The sequence below is a fragment of the Tiliqua scincoides genome, chromosome 5 (assembly GCF_035046505.1).
Source record: "Tiliqua scincoides isolate rTilSci1 chromosome 5, rTilSci1.hap2, whole genome shotgun sequence".
NCBI lineage: Eukaryota > Metazoa > Chordata > Lepidosauria > Squamata > Scincidae > Tiliqua > Tiliqua scincoides.
In genome coordinates, this window is record NC_089825.1 from 81,191,090 (window position 1) to 81,214,433 (window position 23,344).

Consider the following 23,344-nt stretch of genomic DNA (forward strand, 5'->3'; position numbering starts at 1 on the left):
CACACATACAGATTAAGAGACTACAGGACCATCTAGTTCGATAATGTCTGCACTGACAGGCAGTGGCTCTCCAGGATTTAAGACAGGGATCTTCTACTTCCCTACATGGAAATCAAACCAGAGACCTTCTATGTGTTGAACATGTGCTTTATCACTGAGCAACAGCTCTTCCCTGAATAATTCCCTTCAAGGTCATAGTTTGCCAGATTCGTTGGTTAATGTCCTGCATGTGTGAGCCAACTTAAGTGTAAAAAGTGAATTAATTACCTAAGTAATGCATTGCGACACAATGCATTTGCTAAAACAGCTGCTAGTCAATACAGACATTATCAAGCTAGATGGTCCAATGGTCTCACTTAGTAGGAGGCAGCACAGCTGACTTAAACCATCATATTTTTGTTTTTAAAATCCCTTAAAGTTCCACACAGAGCTCCAATCTAAATTTATAAAACAGCTAACCTTAATCTACACTAAGCAGACAATACATGGGCACTTATGCTAAACCAAAGAAGTAGGCTGCTTTATGGCAATCTGAAACCAAAACATTTAAATAGGAGAATTTCATGAAGAATCTGTCATTTCTAATCAAAGAGATATGGCAGACCACAACTGGACTTGAGAAGGAAAGTACCTTTCTCCTACACAAAAAAAAAAAAAAACTCATTAAGACAAAAAAGAAGGCCAAATCAGACATTTTTGTGCACAAAGTTTGTATACAAAGGTTGTTTTTTAAAAAAAAAGGGAACAGAGGATTAAAATTTTCTCCTGCCTGCTCTTGGCAGAGTTCAGCCTCTTCTTCCCCCCCCCCCTTGCTGTTGGGTAACATTATCTGCCCTGTGACTGTAAGAGTCTTCGATCTTGCAGTGAACCTCCTTACCAAGATCTCTTCCTGCATGACTCATTTATTCATCTTACTTACATGGCTGGCTACTCTCCTATCTTGGCACAATGAAAAACTGACACCAGGATTTGCTGCAGTCAAAACCTCTTACCCTTGTCCACTAGAGCAATGGGCAACTTCAGAGTGGCTAGAGAGTTTGAAAAGGACCAGGAGATCTCAACCCAAAATCTCCAATCAGCCATGAAACCCAAAGGACAACCCTGGAGTAGTCATTATGCTTCAATTTAAACTACCTCTCAGGGTTGTTGGGGGAATAAAACAGAGATGGGGAGGGGAAAGGAATCATGCAATCACCTTAAGTTTGTTGGAAAAATAGGAGGAGAAAGGGGAAAAGGAGGAGAAAAACGGAATACAGGTTGAGACTCATTATTCATGTGGGTTCCATTCCAAGCACTCATGTGGATGGCAAAAAACGCAGTATAGCAAATCAATCAGTCGTCCTCCAAGAGCTTACAAAGGCGCTTCACTCAGCCCCTCCCTTCAGCAATGCAAAATTATCACCTTTCTTTCACATGCTCAGGGGGAAGGGAGGGGTCTGCTGGAGAGAAAAGGACTGAGGGATTGTCAGTCAGCTGCCCTCTGTCTCTCATTAAGGAGGCTATTGTTAAAGGACTGTTCAGGTTTTTTTAAACTGATTTTAAAGGGGTGAATTTTCCCCTTCTCCAGGGATCAGCACATTCCTCATTTGCAGGGGACATTCGTGTTGCGTCAAATGCATGTATAAAAAATCCGTGTATAAATAGGCTGGACCTGTAATTCATTCATGAAGTCAGTTTTACTGGTCTGGAGCCAGAAACCCCTAGTACGGATTCTACTACAGAAAAGTAACACCTGCAGATTCAATACGCACCAGTTAATTCAATCATCCAGGACAAAAGAAATTCAGGTCAAGAATGGTCATGGCCAAAAGCATCTCTACTATTTGCTGGCAATATGAGACTACTTCCTGTTATTCTATTACAATTGGAATACATGTAAAACCATTTCCAAAGAAAAATTATAAGAACACAAATAGTAGAAAAAGTGATACATACTGTAGTATATTCAAGAATATTTAATGCAGAACTTTAAAGTGAACAAAACAATTTTAACCAAGTTCTTGTGATCTCTTGCAAGAAGAAACATGTTGCAGAACAAGCATTAAAGACTTCAGAACAGACGTTATAATCAAAAGTGAGTGTCACTGTGAGACCTCAAAACAAGAACACCACTATCCCATACTGGTCGTATCACATGAATGATGCTTCCACTTCAAGATATTAGGTAACACTCACATAGGGAAATTGTCTGCCATCTTTGATTTTGGAGTCCAAGTAGAGGGAAAATGAAATACAGGCTCCATGTCTATTTATTCGTGGAATTTCTATCAGCGAATCTGGCTCAATGCGGGTCCCCAGGACCTGCATGGAGTCAGATGTGACCCCACCCGAGAAGTATTCCTAGTGCTTCACACACTATTTCAACAATCCCATCTTCATAATGTATATGACTGTGGAGTAGCTAGATCATTTGACACCCAGGGCCCATAAATTTTTGGCACCCCCCCCCCCCAAATATAACAAAATTAATCTGGACCAAGTCTTGGTGGTAGCCCAACTCTACCCACCCAACAAACCTCAGCCATAGAGGCCAAAGTTCAACCAGGAACCCAAGTCTAACCACTTGGAAGAGATGGTTCCAGTCAGAATAGGAGCCCATGGCTACCCAGCAGGCAGATCTCGGCTCCAAGTCAAGGTGGGAGTCCAGGTCTACCCACCTAGGAAACCTCAGCTACGGAAGCTGAAGTTCAACTGTGAGCCCCAGGTCTACCCGCCTGGTTGACCTGGGCTCTGAAAGAGTGCTCATGGCTCTCCCTCAATACAAAGACTGAATCTGTCCCTGACTCAGTGACATACTGCCTCCACATCTGTAGCCATCATGGTTAATAACCACTAATAGACTACAGTCCACCATGAATGTTTAGAATCCACTTTAAAAGACATCAAAGCCAGTAACCAACAACACCCAACCTTCCCACCAGCAGCATCACTAAGGTTAGTGTCACCCCCATTTATTTATTTTACTACAGAATAGTACAGGTTACCAAACCAATCAGTAACCAACAAAAAAACAGTGGTCAACTAGATGACACTCACACAACAGAATAGAACAGTGTTTCTCAAACTGTGGGTCGGGATCCACCAGGTGGGTCGTAAACCAATTTCAGGTGGGTCCCCATTCATTGCAATATTTATTTTTAATATATTAGACTTGATGCTATCATGGTATGTGACTGAATTTGGGGAAATGTTACAGATCTTTTAACAATGATTGTCACTGGGGTTTACTCCTGGGTATGTGTCGGTAGAATTGCAGTCTAGCATTGTTAAAAATTTTCCTGCTTGATGATTTCACTTCTAGTCATGTCATCACTTCTGGTGGGTCCCGACAGATTCTCATTCTAAAAAGTGGGTCCCGGTGCTAAAAGTGTGAGAACCACTGAGTTATTGAGTATTAGCTCTGATACATGGAAAAGGGAGCTGACTCATGATAACATCTTATCGGCTCCATGCTGTGTCAAAATAACATCTTGTTAGCTATCATAACACTCAGGTTCATTAATCAGTTTTGAGTTAAGGAAATCCACTTTTTGTGACAAGGCAATATCGTGTCCTTTTCTGGTTATCTGCCTATAGCTTGTGAGAGAACGCAGATATTTCAATGCGGTTTGTTTCGTTGCATTCTGCAGTAAATTACGCATCAAATGGTATATAACATTATGGCGTTATTCCTAAAAACCACAATTTTGGTCACTAGTGTCACACACCCCCGTGTCACCTTATTATTGGTTGCATGCTGTGTCATAACATCTAACTGACTCTTTGAATAAACAGTCTCATTGATCAGTTTTAAGGAAATCTACGTTTTTGTTACATAAGACAATTGTATTTCTGTTTTCTAGTGTTTTGACTATAACTTTTGATATAATGGAGATATTTCACTCCCGTTTATTTCACTGCATTCTGCTGTAAATTGCGCATCGAATGGTATATAACATGATGATATGATTTCTAATAACTGCAATTTAAGCAATTTTGGTCATTAGCAGTGCCCCCCCCCCAGCTTGGCACCTGGAGCCCACACACCCCTTGGCCCCCCCATTTGTACGCTACTGACACATAAGAAATTTAGGCAGAAACAACTGTTAAGGCTACCTAGTGAGTTCAAGGAGAGATATGAACCAGAGATTTCCAAGGTAACAACCTAGCTATTACGCTACACCAGTTCTAAAGCTTTTCAGTTGCTCTCTACCATTTTCGTTAGCAAAGCACAGAGCATCTCAAACTACCAAAAAGGTCCTTAAGAGAGCCAATATAATTTAAGTGAACAATACTTCAAAAGTTCATTTTTTAAAAATTTAACATTTCTTTGCAATCATGACTTCAAACCAGCGTTTCTCAAACTGTGGGTCATACAACCACTAGGTGGGTCACAAACCAATTTCAGGTGGGTTGTATAGCACCTCACTCAGCCACCACTGAAACTACAGAGCTGAAAATGTAAGGTACAGAGCTGCTGGGCAGAGGCTCCAGGTGGGGGAGTGGCATGCTTCTTTGCCCTGAACAGGTGGGAAGATAGGACGCTGGAAGGGGGGGGGCCTGTATAGTTGGAGAAGAATCCAAACCTGCATTCTGCTTTGACTTCCAAGTTAGAATTATTAACAGTATTTATATGCCACTTTTCAACAAAAAGTTCACAACGCAGTTTAGAGAAAAAAATCAAATAACTAATGGCTCCCTGTCCCAAAAGGGCTCACAAAGATGGAACACCAGCAGACAGTTACTAGAAAAGACACTGCTGGGGTGAGGCAGGCCAGTTACTTTGCAAATAAAATGTTTTAAATCCAAGCTATGCAAAAGAACAGCTGTATAATGGAACCTTTGGTTGATCAAGCCTTAGGTTTGAAGCCTAAATTGATGGCGTAAAGTACAGCAGGTCCTGACAGATTGTCATTCTAAAATGTGGGTCCCAGTGCTAAAAAGTTATACTTTGACTACAGCATTTGTATGCGGTTACATTACAATTACACTATAGGTGGGGACTTGTTATCCACAGGGATTTGTTCTTGGACCGCCCCATGGATATCAAAAACTGAGCTAATAAAATCTGCAGTTTTCAACCCTTTAAGCCCACCAGAGGTGACCAGAGCACAGTTTTGGTCACTTCTGGAGGGCTCAGGTTGGACCAAGTCCAGTTCAACATGGGTCCAGGGAACCCACGTTGAGCAGATCCATGGATACACAATCCATGGATAGAGACCCCACCTATACTACATTTCTGTACCCATTCTCCCATACATGCACTCCACATATGGAGAAAGGGTTGTGGCTTGTCCCTTACCCATCATGAAGTAGACTTCATTTGAAAGAACACTCTATCCATTGCTAGAACAAAAACAGCTACTCTGAAGTCCCAGAATTGTCTCACTACCCCTTTTCACAATGGATCACCTGGGACGCCGAGAGTTCTTGCATTAATCAACATCATGTATAATTGGGGAAATTTGAACTACAAAGTGTTAAGGACAATTCCAATTTTAGCCACATTACAATATTTTATTGCTGTTGAAGCAAAAAGTCATAACACAATACACAGAGAAAAAGGCTAGCAAGAAGTAACTTACAAAGTGTTGCCCTGGCAACATATAATGTTCAATTTCATAAAATTTAGATGTTTGTGTCCAAAGCAACTATAGTTCCAACAGGAAACCTGTTCTTATCCCTTTACCACAAAAAGGTCATGAACTGTACAAGAGAAAACAGCGGACCTGATCAGCAAACATTCACAATGCCATAGGCTTCTGCATTCCCAGCTGCTTCACTGGGTGTGCAAAATCCAACTGCACAGGATAAAAATCTGTCTTTGCAGGTGCAGTGGTAAGGAAGGTTTCTACAGCTCCCATGATCTGGGCTGGAATCCTAAACATATTTAGAATTTGAACAATGGTAATCAGTACATTTTGTTTGCTAAAGAAACATCCAAGACTCCCAATTTGCAATCTACTATATGATTTCACTGCTGAATTAACTGGGAGAGGGAACCACTGGCCACAAGACTGCCCCTTCTGGAATTTCTATCACAGTTTTGCTAAGCTCTTTGCATTACCCTTTTTCAGAAGGCATGAGCATGTTCAAATGTGGACAAACCTACTGGCCAATCCTTACAAAATCAAGTTGACAGGCAGACGCTTTAGCCAAATAGAAACAGGAAAACATTTCCATTGTAAAAAAAAAAATTCTGAAACTATACCCATTTCAAAAATCTGGGAAGTTTAATTTTTGAATCAAAGACTAAAGAACTCCCCAGTACCTTAAAAGGTGAAGGCTGAGCTACATGTGCACTGGAACAATAATTTTGCATCTATATACCATGTCTTAAGTGCACAAAGCAACTTCACAAATACTTTCTTGACATTGTCCTTACAACAACCAACCATTATTATCCACAAATTGCAGCTAGGGGAAGTGACAGCTTGCTTAAGGCTACTTACTGAGCCCACGGCATTCAAACCAGGGACAGTCTTCAGGTAGACTGTCATGTCAGAGAGCCTTCAAAACTGGTATCAAAACACAAAAAGCAGCGCAGTCCACTTCACCATGGCAGTGTATACTGAACGTGTGTGCTTTCAGGAGGCAAGTGAAAAATTTCTATTATCTGGCATTTAGGTTATATTTCTATTTTTGTATTTTGCAGTTGATAACTATTTTATTTTAACTATTTTTATTTTATTTAAAATATTTATATCCCACAACTATCCTGTTTATGGGACCATGAAGGCAGCTAACTAATACACACAAAACGTGAAATATCACACACAAACATATGAAACAATAATTACAACAGTGTAAAAACAAAGGCAGCAAACAAAAGCAAAAATCAAGTTTAAGAAAGAAGTCAGAGCTGGGAAAACAAACATTAAGGGCAACACACTAGAAGAACGGTCGCCAAACTCGCGCCCACTGTGTAGTGCTAAAGCGGTCCCCATTCAGTCCAGTGCTTACTGTTGCACTGCACGACTCATAAGAAGCCCCTCCATCTCTGTCGTATGACGCTCTGAGCAGGCATGTCTGTACCTCACCGTCCCAGCAGGCTTCACACCCAGATTTCCAGGCAAGCACAACTGCATGGAGCGGCAACAGAGATGTAGGGGCTCCTTGTGAGCAACACAATGGAACAGTAAGCACTGCTCACAGGGGGGTGGAACTCAGCATCACGCCGGATCAGGCCTGCGGGCCATGGTTTGGCAAATGCTGCACCAGAATTTTAAAAAACACACAAAAAAACTAAACACTGTTATCACTGTCCTTCTAAAAGCTGTTAACAGTTGGACCAGCCAGACCAACTAGGGCAACCTAGATGCCACTAACCAATTATTCATATCAATGCACCCAACTGTGACTACACTGTGAACCACCTTGAGCAGTTTTCCTTCTCTGGAAGGGCAACTGATCATTTTAAAACTTTACATACATACATGTGTTCAAATTCCTGAAAAGCCTTAGCCATTAAGCCATTTTCTGAACAGAGCAAGTATGTGGAGATCAGTGCCATGAGCTTCATTCACTGACTAATTCTTAGGACAGCAAAGACACAGGCAAATGGCTCTTCAATCCTTTCCTCTGTTTCAGCTCATACAGTGGCAACTTTGGCACAGGTTCACACTCAATTGGTCAACCATGTGCTTATGTCTTTCAACAGAAGTCAGCAAGTGAGTATGTAATATGTAGATAACTCTGCCAAAGTTTCTGTGGCTGTTCACACTGAAGAAGAGTTAGACAGAATGCAATGACATTTATTTTCACAAAAAAGAAAGTGACCAAAGTGCCTAGTAATTAGAGAAAGTCTTTGCAACCCAGAAAAAGGGAAGGGGCTATAATGTGACCTCTGGACAGCCAGCTATCTACCTAAAACATGAACTTTAAATAAACATGCACTTGTATAATGAAAAAACTGGTAAACTGACATAACTGGTTTACTATCCAGAAGTCATAAGGCCTTTTCTAAATGAGATAAAAAGTTGTGAACAACATGTCTGCTGTTACATACATAGAGAATGCGCTAAATACAACATGGCAATCTGTCAGGCATTAGGTAAAGATGTTCTTAATTGTTTTTATTTTTCTCCAGATTTTGTTTTTTCCCTAGGAGGAACAAAGCAAAAGTAGCGTTATGTGTTTTTATTCCAAGGGTGCATTTTTAAAAATTATAATTACAGTATAATTGCTTTAAAAGTGAACTAGGTAGGCGATATAGAGGGCAACCCTAACTTGCACTAGAACAGACAGGTCGTCTGGCCTGCACTGAATCCAGGACAACGTAGCTGCGGTTTGGGGCGCAACTCAGAGTAAGGGGATTTTATTCCCCTCACTCTGTGTTGTGTGCCAGCCTGCCCTATGGGGCTATTTGGTACTACAGCCCACAAAATAATGGGCGCAAATCCAAGCAGCCCACGTAAGGCTGCTCCAGTCAGGGACAGAGGGTTAGGATCCAGCTTGCACTACCACAGCTGGTCCCACCCTTCTCCCAGGCCACCCTCCCCGTACCCAAAAATACACCTCCCCCTACTGCACATCCTGCGCTGGTCAAGCCTGCTCCTAGGTAGCTGCAAAAGTGCACGTTTGGGGGGAGGGGTCAGCAGAAACAGCCAATCATTCCCCCAGTCCAGTCCATTATTATTACTATTACTATTATTATTATTATTACTACTACTACTACTACTACTACTACTACTACTACTACTACTACTACTATTATTATTATTATTATTAACAGTATTTATATACAGCTTTTCAACTAAAAGTTCACAAAGCGGTTTACAGAGAAAATCAAATAACTAATATTTATTATTAGTTTTTTGCAGTTTTTTTTTTAAACACAAAAATGAGAAGTGCAGAAAGTGGGGTTATATGTTTTATTTCACTGTCATCAAAAAAAAAAATCACACCTCTAGCAAAAGGTGAATTCATTCAAGAGTTGAACATGCAGGAAGCAAAGAAACACTGAGGTTCCAATAAGCAAAACAGCTTTTGCATTTCTAGGCATAATTGTTTAAAAGTGCAGATTCAATAGAAGCTAGAAAGTTATTAAAAAGATTATAATAAACAAGATTGTTTGGAAATCTATGATATCAGCAGGCAGACTTAACCATACCAGTAAGTGAAAAGTCTTCAAAAACATATGCCAAGATGACTGGATCAAAGCAATCATATTTAATGGGATAGGGAAGGAAGAGACAGCTTGTGATGCGTTCTCTTTAAAAATATACCCACCACTTGAAAAGCTTGGGGACTTTGCCTGGTTTTTTCTCGTGACACTAAAAAAATTCATGTTTCAATTTGAGACAGCTGAGTCTTTACTGGACATCAGACAAGCATACTCTAATTCTAAATAGACATTATACTAGCAAGAAATTTAAATCAGAAGACAAAAATGAGCCTTCAGGCACTCACAGCTTAACATATTTCTTGTGGCACAAATTTCTGTGGATTAGATTTTGTTCATGTATTTGGTAAAGAGGGTCCTAGCCTACAAAGTTTATGACATCTTTAAAGTATTTAAAGTGTTACAAAACTCTGCCATACACAGTGGTAGACACCTAACAGAGATATAATCTCTTTGAAATGTATTATAAGAAACTTAAAAAGTCACATCAGTGCAAGCAATATACAGAATTTTACAGATCTGAAGAATTGGTTCTCAGAACAGGTTTGGGGGCACAGCCCAGTTCTATTGACTATATTAAAGCTTCCTGTTTAGGAAGTGATGCCATCTAACAAAACACAAAAATACACATGGTCTTTTAAAAAAAACAAAAAAAAACATACCTCTTTCTACCCCAAACACATGCACCAAGCATTTTTATCTGTAAATCTTCTGTGACTCCTGTGGATTGGGGCAAATCTCTTACACACACACACACACACCTGGAGAGTTTCCTTAAGTCCCAATCTCTTTAATGAGATGTCACAATCCTCCAAGTAACACTACTATTCTACATTTCATTATGTGAACACTTTACAATCTCACACTGCATACATATATTACCCCAGCAACTTGGACACAATCTGGCCCACTTATTTCACTTTTTTATGCCCTCCTTACCACCAAGTTGTACTATACAAAAACTCCAGGATGTTCAACTTACTTGGCTGACAGCTTTTCTCCTCCTGAACTAGAAGACTGCCAGCAGTTTTCAGTCAAATTTTCTAACAGCATCATCAAAACAGTTTTATGAAATATTACCTTGCCTAAAATCTAGACGTCATTCACAAGCTACCTTCTGAATACAATTATAGTATAGTGGTGTTATCTTTTCCATGCTAAGATTCAATCTTTTTAGAAAGTCAAAAATTCATCTTAAGCTAGAACTTCAATAAATATCGCTTAGCAGCAAAGATTATCTGGCTTGCTACTGCTTCAGGAATTTCAGTGAGTCTGTCGCAATCAGAAGTACTCTCTTCCACTTTCACAACACATTTTAACTTCTGACGGAGAGAGCTTTTTACCTAAGTCTTATTTTTAGAATTACGTATTAGACACACATACACAGAGCAAGCATCACATGACATGACGTAACTGCTAGGAGAAAAAGGCCCAAATTGTTCTTGTTTTAATATGCAGAATACAACTAGCAAAGTATGAGTTAAGTACACAGCATTTTTCCCCAAAATTATATCTTAAGAAGCAAAAAAAAAAAAATCTGCCACTGAACAAGTTTACATCAAGACACTTAAAGCATTCAACACCACACCCCTCAAGAGGGGGGCACCTCTTGTTTTCAAATGACATATCTTGATTTAAACTAACATAGAGTGGATCAAAGACTCTTACAGTCAAATATCAGAAGTATACTACTGTTTATAGAACATTCTGTATTTTGACATTTTATAAATTTTAAAAAAGTTAACTCAAATTGTTTACATTTCCTTAAAGCAAAAACATTCCCGCCAATTCTAAATCATTAGTGAAAAAGGATAGGCAGGCAACATAAAAAAGCCAAATGGTGTACTGGGACAAATTCACATTAGCAAATGACATAGTCATTGTACAGCTCAAATGAGTGGGGGGATGGGGAAAGTACGGTCATACACCCAAAGCTTTACAAATAAATAAACTGGACAGCAGCAACAGAGGCCATGTTTACTGGCATAACCAATATATTACTTACTACACGTGACCCAACTCTACACACAAATCCAGTAATTTTAGGTCCCATTACGATGAAGCAAATCCCACGCATTTAAGATGATGCAAAACAAGTGTTATGCAATTTGTGCAGGGTTTCTTGTGCCCCTATTTAAGAGTTTAGGTGGAGTATCCCTCCCCTCTCAGTTGACATGGGAGCCTGCTTCTAAACAACCTCCATTAAAAAGGGGGGGAAGGGGAGGGAATGCACTGCTTTTGACTGTGGTTGCAACAATACCCACAAGCACAATGCGAACACACACACAAAAATTATGACTGCCAACCCACCACGTGACTGCGAGCTAGCCGACACAAGCATAGTGTGCGCAGAGAGGTTTGAGAATGGAGCGTTGGAAGAGGTGGGGGTTCCACGATGGAACTTTGGGGCGCCCACCGTTCGAACGCGCGTCAGCAGCAGCCCACTGGAAAGCGGGCCTGTTTTATGAACAGGTGGAGGGGGGAGAAAGCAAGACAAAGAGCTCCGGGAACCCCAATTGGGAGGCTTCAGGAGGGGGCCAGCCTTCAATTTAAAGTGGCGCCATCAGAAACCAGCCTCCTCTTCGTGCTTCCCCTCCCCCTCCCCATGCAATGGAGCCGCAATACTTCGCCCAAGCGCGCACACGCACAAACACACCAGTCTCAGAGTCAGAGCCGGCGAGGCAGACTCACCATTTAAAAAAAAAAAAAAGGAGAGGGCGAGGGCGCGATTATGTGATCGTGGAGGCGAAAACACGCCGAGTCCTTTGCAATGTGGTGCAAGTGAACACTGCGGGAGTGGTCGCCTCTTTTCCCAAGCGTTGAACAAAGTCAGCCCCCCCCTTCCGCCTCCTCCCCCCCCGCGTTCCAGGGGTATTCGTGCCCCCCGCGTCCTGTACTTTCCCTCCCCAACTACGATCACTGCTCACTGCTATCGAGCGGGGGAAGAGCGGTTCCAGCGAGCCTGGTCTTCCAATGTTGTGGAAGAAAGGAAAAGGGGGGCTGAACGTGGGCTGCCGGACTGTTGCAGACCCATCACAAGCGACGGGGGAAGAGCGGCCACGGGAGAATGATCGTGGCCGCGGGAGAGCGGAGACCTGGCCGTGCCTGGCACCGGGAGCGCGGCGAGGAGAAAGGAAGTTTCATGGTGCTTCTCGCCCTGCCGGGGCGTTTCATTCCGACGAGAAAAATAGCCTCGCAGCGCCAGAGATGAAAGGCGAAGGGGCAGGATCGAGGGAGAGAAGTTGTTTCCTGGCTGCCGCGCCGCGGGCTCCTGGAGGGGAGCAGCCAGCCAGCCAGCCGCGCTAACAAAGGCAGGGGAAGAAGGGCCGAGCAAGGGCAACGGGAGAGGGAAGCCGAGCGAGCGAGCAACAGAGCGCGGCAGTCAAAGGCAGAGCAGGCAAGCAAGCGGCGGCGGCGGCACCTACCACGTGATGGAGCCGAGAGCAGAGTCCGGGCGGATCCGGCCCGGTGCAAAAAATAAAAAGGGCGCAGTTTGCAAACAAGGCGAGAGAGAAGCCGCGTCCCCTCCTCTGCCTTCGCGGCTGCTGCTGCTCCCGCCACCGTCCTCTCCGTCGTCGTCGCTCTCCTTTCTCTGGCTCCCTTTCCCCCCTTCCTCCCAGCCCCAGATCCCTTTCCCTGCCCGCCTGCTCCTTGCTCCTCTGCAGGCAAGGAGGGCGGGCGGGCAGGAAAAGGGCTGGGGAAGGAAGGGATTTGGGGTCGGGGGGAGGCTGCCTTCTGTTTTGCAACCACCCCCACGCCACACACCCTGGAGGAGGAAGAAGAAGAGGCGGCGGTGGGGGGGAAGAGGCGCTCCTGCCTGCCTCCCCCCAGCGGCGGCGGCTGTTGCGGTGCCTCCTCCTCCCTGCTGCAAAGGAGGGTCTCTTCTTCAAAGTGGGGCACGGGGAGCACTGATCTGCGGCGTCCCCTTGTCCCCTCCTTCGCCCCCCTTTCTCCGCCTTCGTCCTCTTTCTCCTTCCTTCTCGACCCTCCACCCGGGCACGACTGCAGGCGGCGGCGGTGGTGGCGCTGCTGCTGCTTTTCAGCTGCTAAATTCTGTTTGGAGAAAAATGGCGGCTGGGCTCCTTCTCTGCCCTCCTCCTCCTCCCTTTAATCGGAGAATGCACCGGGCAGGCAAGGCAGGGGGAAGGGAGAGGGGAGGGGAGGGAGCGAGCGAGGGAGGGGGAAGAAAGAAAGAAAAGAGGGAGGCACCAGCGCCACCGCCGGCTTCCCAGACGCACTGCTCCCAACTCTGCGGCGCAAGGCTCGAGCAAGCCAAGCGGAGGAAAAAGACGCGTGCACCCGCGCACACGGGGAGATGAATGGCCGGGTGGCTGGAAGGGCAGAGGGTGCAGTGCACCAGCAGCGGGGAAAGGGGGCAATGCAAGCACAGGCGCTGCTGGACTCGCAGCGAACTGCAGAGCTGAGCACGACCAAAGCAACCTTGGCTCAGCCAGGCGGTTGGAGAGACTGAATTAAAAAAAAAAAAAAGAGACCAAGATTAAAATTAAGTCAGGAGGTGTTTAGGTGCAAGCGAGCGGGAGGCACAATTCCATACACTGTCAGAACCCCTCCTGTCCTTCTCTATGGGTGTCCATTAAAAAAAGATACAGGGGGCACATCATCATTTCAAAGGATCAAGTTGATTTGATCTGTGCAGTATTTGAGCATAGCTCGACAGGCAGCCCAATCCTAGCCACACTTTCCTGAGAGTAAACCCCATTGACTCTAATGGGACTTACTTCTGAGTAGACACGCATAGGATTGGGCTGATGGACGTTTGTTTCATTACGTTGCTACTTAAAAAAATTTAACCAAATCTGCAAAAATAAAAAAAAGTCATGCCCATCACATTAAACACTTGAGTCAATTTTTTAAAAATAAAGAATCAGAACAGTCCTATTCATTATGCAGCATAGATCTTGGGTCTTCTTTCACAGTTGCATAAAGGGGGAAAATATTCACTTCTTTCTATCCAGCTAGTCAAGGCAAAGGCACGTTGGCCTGTTTTGAAGCGGGCAAACAGAGAATGCAATTTATACTTTGATTCGCACACACATTGCTTATTTATACAGAATTTTAAACCTAGTGGCTAAACAGTTGCCTGGAGAACCCTGCGATGTAGTCCACAATCATGTCCCAATCTGCTCAGTGGGTACTGAGAGTTATTCTGCATCTTTGGGGAAAGGGATGTTGCCAACCTCAGTGAAGCTGACTGTGATTTTCCCCCTTCTGACAAAGCACCCTCTGGACTCCACTATGGCTGCAAGCCTAACCACACTTTCTTGAGAGTAAGCCCCACTGAACAAAATAGGACTTACTTCTGAGTAGACTTGGTTAAGATTGTGCCCTATGTTGGATAACTACTGTCCAGACTCAGGGCCCAGTCCTATCCCATTTTCCAGTGCTGGTGCAGCCATGCCAATGGAGCATGTGCTGCATCCTGTGTTGGGGAGGCAGTCACAGAATTTGTGACATTTGTTCCCTTACCTCAGCTCCATTGCAGCTGCACTGATGCTGGAAAGTTGGATAGGACTGGGCCCTCAAACACATTGCTGGACAAGGTGACTGAGTGAGTGATGGTGTCCAGTAGAGGGGGGCAAAACAGTAAGTACTGCAGGCACTGCAATGCACTGTATAAGCAGCCCCTCCCACTCACTACCAGAGCCATTCTGGGCAGCGACAGCAATGCACAGGAGGCACTGTTTGGTTCAGCAAGTGCCCGCGCATTGCCATCAGTGCCCAGAATGGCTCCAACAGCAACTGGGAGGGACCACTCACACATCGCATTACAGCAGCTGCAGTATATACCGTTTTGCCCTGTGCAGCTACACTACTGATGGTGTCACAATGCCACGACCCCTGGATTAAACTGACTATCTGGATCCCTTTCAGTCTGGTATGGGGGATTGGATGAGGACCAACAAATTCAAATTAAATCCAGCCAAAAGAGAGGTACTCTGGGTTCAAAGACCTGCAACTAATATTGGACTGCCAGTCTATTCAGTTGTACTTCATTTGCAGAACAGGCAGGTACACATTCTGAGGGTCCTACATTCTGCACTGCTCCTGGATGGCCAGGTGCAGGCAGTGGCTGGGGGACCTTTGCCCTCCTTAGGCTCATGTACCAGCTGCATCCATGCTAGTGTCAATCAGACCTGACCACAGCAGCCCCATGCACTGGCGACATCAAGACTCAATTATTTTTAATACATTGCACATGGGGCTGCCCTTGAAGATAGTCTAGAAACTGGAGTCTGAGTCAGGCCTCTGTTCCTCTGGCTGCCAGTTTGTTTGTATGCATGATCTGAGGTGTTGATGTAGACCTTTAAAAATCCCTCACAACTTAAAACCCAGGTATTTGAGGGACCACTCCCCTCCATATGAGATGATACATCTTTTGAAATCATCTGGTGGGGCCTTCTTGTATATTCCGCCACTAGCCAAGGCTCAGATGGTGGTGATAGGGAGGGGGCTTAACTGTGCCTCAGTTGTGGAACACCCTCCTTTTTGAATTACAAACTGAATCTTCTCCAGCGACATTCTGGTAGGGGTTGAAGACCTTTTTGTTTCACTCAGTTTTCTTGTTATGATCATATTATTTGGATTTGCTACTGTTATTATTTTTTAATTATGCTATTTATAGTGGTACGCCATCTTGAGAGTTGTTAAATGCAAATAAGACCACTACCAACCTCCATTTTAGAAGTCTGTGTTTTCCACACTACAGGTATGCACATACCTTGTCCTGTAGATCTAACTGCCACATCCCTTCAATTGTGGCACATTCCCATAAATACTCAGATGCATGCATCTCAGGTGTGCCTTTGCATAAGCCCTATCCTTCCCTACCCCAGCAGTTTCAGATATGTTGTGCACATCAGACACTATCTTTACTGAGCAGGAATCTGAACCCAAATCACATGTACAGGTTTCTTCTCTTAATTGTAAAGCATTTGTGCCAGTGTACATGCCTGCAAGCATAGCATCACAATGCAAATGTAGCACTATACTTTCTAATGCAACATTAGTGACCCCGTAGTATAGTGCCTCCTTCATAAGCACTCATGTGGCTTTCAAACCTTGAAAGCAATAAGCTACGTTCAAAGCTGCTCCTCCAAAAATGCTGCTTGATTGTTAATACAGTTATGCCATGCAATATAGAGAAATTATTACATTGCATTACTTTCAGATGTACAGGTATGTGTACAAAAAGAAAAAACAACAGTCTATTGGCCTGCAATGGACCTGTATCATACAACATATTGGCCATAAATGTATCAAGATACTAGTTCAGAAGAAACTATTGCTCACCTCTGAAGTAACAGAATATTACTATTAGAAATTCTTAATAAATGACAGCAACCCACTCACACAAACATTTAAATCTACAGCAATACCACTACCTTTGGCCACCTTCTTTCTCTTTCTGTTGTCCCATAAAGATGCAAGATCATCAAATATTTAACACTTAAAGTATGTGTTATGGATGTGGCATATATTTAAGTAAGACTGTGTGCTGTCCATAATTCCACAATAGCATATACTATATTGTGTACAGAATTGTACCTCCCAAACAGCTTGGCTTTCATGCCTTTAAAAAGCAAGTATTTAATCCTTACAACTACAAAGATAAGCCTGGAGACAAATGGATATTGCATGGTGAGATATGAACAACCTATGCAGGGAAATAAGCTTTTCAGGAATAGCTGTCCTGCACAGTTCTTGCATCTCTCTATGTCTAACAGAAGCACAACAAGGCAGAATAAGGAAATAATGCACATTTTCTTAATTTAGAACAGGGATCTCCAAAACCCGACCCACAGGCCAGCTGCGGCCTGCAGCAAGCCTCTATCCAGCCCATGGAAAGCCCCTGGTCCCCTGCAAAAATATGGCCTGCTTGACCACATGCAATCAAAGCTGTGCTCCGGTCACATCCAGAAGATGTTCTGAGGGCCGGGAAGGCCACATGCAGCCTCCCCGGCCCTCAGAAGGCCTTCTAAAAGCCTAAAAATATCACTTCCTGGTTTTTCTGACACTCCAGAAGTTACATTTTGGGGCCCTCTGGAGGCTTTCTGAGTCTCCCCAGCCCTCAGAACATGCTCTGGATGTATCATGTGATCTCTAGTTCTGAGGTGCTCCTGTACATGTAAATAAGCTGGTTGTTGGGTGGGATTAGGGAAATTTGGGTTTCCTTCGTGAAGAATAGCGGGAGCCAAACCCCAATGGAGCCAAACTCCAATAAATGGAGCTTACCGTTCCGCAGGGGAGCCTGCTATTGTCACCTCTGATCTCTCCCAAAGTTTGCTCTGTCTAGCCACTTCTGCATTCTGCCACCCCAGTAAACTCTACACCTGGATTTCCAGGCAGATGTGGCTTGGCGGTGCAAACTTTGGGGAGATCGGAGGCAACGATAGCAGACTCCCTAGCAGAACAGTAAGCTCTGGTTGTGCCTGGGAGCATTCTTCTGGTGCACAGTGGTCTCGACTTTGGAGATGGCTGGATTAGGTAATAACAACCTGTAGATTAGGGGAAAACACTTCTGAGCTGCTTCACGTAGGTACTGCTATCATACAGCAACCATACTAACACAATTTGGCCCCCAATGCATAGTTTGCGTCTAAAACATTTTGGGCAACAGTTTGTGAAAAAATGGAAACAAACTAAAGGGAGATTAATATTTTCAGCTCTCTCCCCTATGTTTGTTTGTTGACATGTACACATGCATATCATTCTGTGGAAGGATGTAAGACAGGACAGGCAGAGCACAAAACACACATATGCAAAGGAATCACATAAGTGACCAAACCAGGAAATATTATCTTTCTTAAAGAACTGCCGTGCAGTTCCAAAGACAGACTAACATGGCCCAGATTTCCTAACTTGGTAGTTATTTCATGTAGGACACAATCCTAACTTGTGCTGGAACAGGCAGGCCGAGTTACCAGTCTTGTATGCAGTGCAAGATAGATGCTGGCTGGAGGGCAACTCAGGGTTAAGGGGATATTTTTTTCCCTTACCCCATGTCAAGCTCCAGTCACCCTTACGGGGCTACTCAAATGAAATCCAAGCAGCCCATGCAACACTGCTTGGGCCAGGGCCAGGGCCAGGGCCAGGGACTGGGATTCAGCCTGCATTGCTGCAGCCAGTCCCACCCCCTCCCGGAATCAATCCACCTCCCAGTCCACCCTCCCCCGGTCCAAAAATGCCCCTCCCCACCTCCATTCTGCCCTCCCACCAACCTCTCCCATCCCCTACACTGGTCTGCCTTATCCGGCATAAGCTTACTACTGCAAGGTCCAGATCTGGCTTCCAGGAGCCGGCGTGGGCCTCTGTGCTGGCCCCACTGACTCCCAAGGTGGCACAAACATGCTTTATGACACATTCGTGACACCAGGAAACCAGCGCAGGGGACCTGTGCCGGATTAAGTTCTAGTTAGGATTGCTCTGCTATTATTTCACCCTTTGGTTGTGAACAATAGAACATTGCTTTTCTTCTCTTATGGTGCAGAAAAGTGCTGGTTATTTTTAATAAATGCAGAATTTCTGACTTTGTTTTAGGCTGCAATCCTATATTCACTTTTCTGGGAGTAAGCTTCATTGAACACAGTGGATTTATTTTCAAGAAAACATGCATAAGCTTGTGCCATTAGCTAATCAACCTACATGAACTGAGAAAGTAATACCTTCAGAATTTTACATCTCATTACATCTACACATTTAGCAATTTATGTTTTATTTCTGTATAATGTTTCCACTGCTATTTAGAGTGTTTTTACCTTCTAGGACTGTGTTTCTCAATCTGTGCGCTTCTCAAAGCCCTCAAATCCCCAAGGCCATTGTTAGGAATGGAAAGGGCCCCAAAGACCCAAAAGTTTGAGAACTGATATTCTAATCTAGAACAGAGATGGGAGCTTTATTCAACTTGGACATGGTCAAAGCCAATTTGAATTTTTGTTTTACTTGACTACTAGTTGCACTTTAATTTGCTAAGCGCAACATTTATTGGTCTTGGTTTCTCAATGATGCTAGCAGCACAATCCCATGCACAACAATTCAGAAGTCCCATTGAGTTCAATGAGCTTACTCCCAAGTAAGTTCATATAGGATTATGGTCTAACAGTGGCCTACCTTATTTTTTTGTTAACATGGGAAGAAATAAGAAATAGGGATTTGCCCAACCTTATCCAATTAGTCCTTAACAGATACAGGACCCATATTTGGCTCTAGCACATTCAGTTCGCTATTCACAGGAGCACACTAGTTCTTATTTATAGAAAAGGGAGCAGAGACAGGATGAAGCATTTCTCCCCATGGCCTGAAAAAGTTACACTAGAGCAGGGGTGTCCAAAGTTTTTGGCAGGGGGGGCCACATCAGCTCTCTGACAGTGTGTTGGGGGCCGGGCAAAAAAAAGAATTAATTTACATTTAAAATTTGAATAAATTTACATGTTTACATAAATGAATATATTAAAGATGAACTTATATAAATGAATGAAGGTCTTGCAATAACTCAAGGCCTATAAAAGGCCTTGCACAAAGCAAGGCTGGCCTTGCCACTGCTGCCTCACAGACGTGAAACAGCAAGTAGTGGAGGGAGCCCTCATCCCACAGCTCACACGAGAGATCAGTCACCCTCACGCTGGGCCAGCGTGGGCTCCAACAAATCTCCGGAGGGCCAGAAGCTCATTGGAGACTGGGGGCTCCCTGAGGGCCGTATTGAGAGGCCTCGAGGGCCGCAAGTGGCCCCAGGGCCGGGGTTTGGGCACCCCTGCACTAGAGTATTTCAAGTAGTATGTGCATTCTATTTTGCATCGGTAAATTGTATGGAACTTCAATTGACATGCAGATGTCAAATATATTTGTAAACAAAGGCCCAATCCTTCTCCAGTGACCATCTGTATTCTGAAGGAAAATGCTGCAAACTATGAATGCATAGTGCTCCTCATAACTGTCATAAGATGCATTTTGCTCCTGGATATTTGTACCTAAATACAAAACATCTAGTACAAAGGCACCCTCAAAGTGTGGGAAAACTTAACAGCCTTTGCAAAATCTTGGTAATTTTGAGTAATGAGCTAGGAGCAGCAGGACCATTTTAACTATATCTGAGAATTCTGTATTACTATCTCTATTTTTAGTAGACTTCAACATAACTAAGATGGCATAGGGATAGAAATGAAGCGGTTTTGCTATATTGTCTTGTAGTGCACAGTACTGGTTTTAACTTAAAACTGTTTAGGTTATAAAAACATGGTTTTAATAATGTGCCTTCTGCTTTTCCCCCAAAAGTGTACTTCTTAGAGAACTACGTTCTGTTTAAACAGGGGAGGCATTGTGAAGAAACCAACATTCTACTAGCTAGGGAGGGGGTTGTGCAAAGGCAAATGTTCTGTTTAGATAAGGGACAGGCTGTGAGCTGAGCATGGATATATGTGGATTTGGTTATGGGGCTGTGTTTTGAAACAGGGTTCCTATTCTACAAAGAGCAACAAATAAAAGAAGTTTTCTAGTAAGCAACATGAGGTAAATAAGAAGGAAAAGTGAGAACCATCATGGAAGTGGTGGGAGAATGAGTACAGAAAATAATGTCTCAGTTGTACTATGTTACAAGGCAAAATAGTATCACTTGGAAATCTCAGCTAGAAATAGTTTAACTATAAGTATGTGCTTCTTTCAAAAACACAAAAACTTTACTACATAGTTAAGGCATAAGATTGGACAAATTAAAATATCAAGCAGCAAAACAATCCATCCTGGGCAGTAAAGGTTACTAAGGTGCATTCTTAAGAATCCATCAGTACTGGTATCTTGAAAATCACCCATCTCATCCTCTTTCTCCCCGCTTACCCCCCCCCCATCCTCTCATTCAGCTTTACTCCTCCACCCCATTCACTGTGCCGCTTATCTACAACCCTAGTTGTAAGCCAGGAGAGGGGTAAACTACAGACCAAGGGAAAACAAGTGGAAGAAACAATTGCTACTGTTTCACCTCCCAAGGCAATACTGAATTTAACACTACTGTATGGAGGAACATCCAAGTTGCAACTTGGCAGTCTTACTGGACAGTATGGATGCCTTCTCTCTGACCTGTGACAGGAAGCCCTAAAAAGAATTAAAGCATCTTCACATGTAGAAATCCTACCTAACCAGAACCTGAAATGTGGAAAAAAATGAATACTGTATATTTAATTCAGTTAAACTTCATGCAGTATTAAAAGCAAGGCTACCACTGCAACTGATAACAATCAGCCACTGCTCTCCGCCTCTGATACAGGAGTCACTGCCTGACTGGGATCTTGGAGGCCTTGCATCTAAAGAAGAAGTAACAGAAACCACTTTAGCCTGAATCCGAAGACAAAATGTGTATGACACAAGGCCTCACCTAGACAGCATCTATATATGACAAAGTTTGGCAAAGTTTGCAGACAACACCAAACTTTTCCGAGTGGTAAAGACCAGAAGTGATTGTGAGGAGCTCCAGAAAGATCTCTCCAGACTGGCAGAATGGGCAGCAAAATGGCAGATGCGCTTCAATGTCAGTAAGTATAAAGTCATGCACATTGGGGCAAAAAATCAAAACTTCACATATAGGCTAATGGGTTCTGAGCTGTCTGTGACAGATCAGGAGACAGATCTTGGGGTGGTGGTGGACAGGTCGATGAAAGTATCGACCCAATGTGCGGCGGCAGTGAAGAAGGCCAATTCTATGCTTGGGATCAATAGGAAGGGTATTGAGAACAAAACGGCTAATATTATAATGCCGTTATACAAGTCTATGCTAAGGCCACACCTGGAGTATTGTGTCCAGTTCTGGTCGCCGCATCTCAAAAAAGACATAGTGGAAATGGAAAAGGTGCAAAAGAGAGCGACTAAGATGATTACGGGGCTGGAGCACCTTCATTATGAGGAAAGGCTACGGCGTTTGGGCCTCTTCAGCCTAGAAAAGAGACACGTGAGGGGGGACACGATTGAGACATACAAAATTATGCAGGGGATGGACAGAGTGGATAGACAGATGCTCTTTACACTCTCACATAATACCAGAACCAGGGGACATCCACTAAAATTGAGTGTTGGGAGGATTAGGACAGACAAAAGAAAATATTTCTTTACTCAGCGTGTGGTCGGTCTGTGGAACTCCTTGCCGCAGAATGTGGTGCTGGCGTCTACCCTAGATGCCTTTAAAAGGGGATTGGACAAGTTTCTGGAGGAAAAATCCATTACCATGATTACATCCAAAAAGCCATGATGTGTATGCGCAACCTCCTGATTTTAGAAATGGGTTATGTCAGAATGCCAGATGCAAAGGAGGGCACCAGGATGAGGTCTCTTGTTATCTGGTGTGCTCCCTGGGGCATTTGGTGGGCCGCTGTGAGATACAGGAAGCTGGACTAGATGGGCCTATGGCCTGATCCAGTGGGGCTGTTCTTATGTTCTTATATGCAGCACAGTGCTACACAAAGCACCACCACAAAACTGTTAATTGCAGGGAGAAAATTGTAATTGCATGCCTTTATAAGAATTGTGAGCCTGAAATGTAGTATCGAGTTAATAATTTGTACAATTAGCTATATGGATACCACTATTATTTATTATTATTATTAACAGTATTTATATACTGCTTTTCAACTAAAAGTTCACAAAGCGGTTTACAGAGAAAAATCAAATAACTAAATGGCTCCTTTTAATAATTCCTTTTGCTACTTTATATCTGGGGCATGAGAGTCAGCAAGAATCTCTTGCTTCCCTTAGCAACTGGCCATGCCTTCACTGTACACTTTGAGAAAGTGAAAGAAACCATAAGAAATGGAGAACAAATATTTTTGGAGAGGATGTCTGAACTATGCTTGTCTTTGGACTGTGAAATAATCTGATAAGAATTATTATACTGATCAACTGAACATTGTGTGTACTGTATTCATTAATACATTATTACTGAGATAATTAAATCTCAGTATTAAATCCCTGTATTTAAATTTATCTTTCAGCTGTACTTAACTGACTGGTACAATGCTGTCCACCATACAGTGAGGACTGAAACTTCTTGTATTCTTGAAGTTCTATTCTTGAATAGAAAAAATGTTACTATTTGCGTTACCAAAACACACACACATGCACACAGATTTGCTTAATGCAATTGTGTCAAACAATAAAATGCAGGCTCATAAAATCTGAATGAAAGAGCCAAAGTGGATACTGATTACATGTCAAGACAGGGCTCAGAAAATCAAGGTTCAAATC

The 23,344-nt window shown here is 43.3% G+C and overlaps 2 protein-coding genes across 4 annotated transcripts in view; both read right to left on the minus strand.

The window, feature by feature from the left end:
• The window catches only part of SLC25A39 (solute carrier family 25 member 39), a 441,295-nt gene that overhangs the window by 309,179 nt on the left and 108,772 nt on the right, over nucleotides 1-23,344 (minus strand). The gene's annotated exons all lie outside the window — the stretch shown is intronic.
• Nucleotides 1-23,344, minus strand: part of KANSL1 (KAT8 regulatory NSL complex subunit 1) — a 166,072-nt gene that overhangs the window by 134,543 nt on the left and 8,185 nt on the right. For 2 of the 3 annotated variants that reach the window (XM_066626835.1, XM_066626833.1), the window contains exon 1: nucleotides 12,529-13,193. The exons of the other annotated variant lie outside the window; for it this stretch is intronic. The gene's annotated coding sequence lies outside the window, so the exon portion shown is untranslated. Of the gene's footprint in view, nucleotides 1-12,528; nucleotides 13,194-23,344 lie in introns of those variants that run through there. 3 annotated transcript variants of the gene reach the window in all.